Here is a 777-nt window from a genome sequence, read left to right on the forward strand (position 1 = left end):
GGTTGTGGGGAAGATGCTTGAGTTGATTGTTAAAGATGTTATAGCAGCACATTTGGAAAGCAGTGACAGGATTGGTCAAGGTCAGCTTGGATTTATGAAGTGGAAATCATGCTTGACTAATTTTTTGGAATATTTTGAGGATGTAACAAGTAGAATGGATAAGGGAGAGCCAGTGGATGTAGTGTATCTGGACTTTCAGAAAGCCTTTGACAAGGACCCACACAAGAGAATAGTGTGCAAAATCAGAGCACATGGTATTGGGTATTGACATGGATAGAGAACTGGTTGGCAGACAGGAAGCAAAGAGTAGGAATTATCGGGTCCTTTTCAGAATGGCAGGCAGTGACTAGTGGAGTGCCGCAAGGCTCAGTGCTGGGACCCCAGTTATTTACAAAATATATGAATGATTTAGACAAGGGAATTTAATGTGTCATCTCCAAGTTTGAGGATGACACGAAGCTGGGTGGCTGTGTGAGTTGCAATGATGATGCTATGATGTTGCAGGGTGACTTGGATAGGTTGGGTTAGTAGGCAGATGCATGGCAGATGCAGTATAATGTGGGTAAATGTGAGGTTATCCACTTTGGTGGCAAGAACAGGAAGGCAGACTATTATCTGAATGGTGTCAGATTAGGAAAAGGGGAGGTGGAACGAGACCTGGGTGTCCTTGTACATCCGTCACTGAAAGTAAGCATGCAGGTACAGCAGACAGTGAAGAAAGCTAATGGCATGTTGGCCTTCATTGCAAGATAATTCGAGTTTAGGAGCAAGGAGGTC

The sequence above is a fragment of the Leucoraja erinacea genome, chromosome 2 (genome assembly GCF_028641065.1).
Source record: "Leucoraja erinacea ecotype New England chromosome 2, Leri_hhj_1, whole genome shotgun sequence".
Lineage (NCBI taxonomy): Eukaryota > Metazoa > Chordata > Chondrichthyes > Rajiformes > Rajidae > Leucoraja > Leucoraja erinaceus.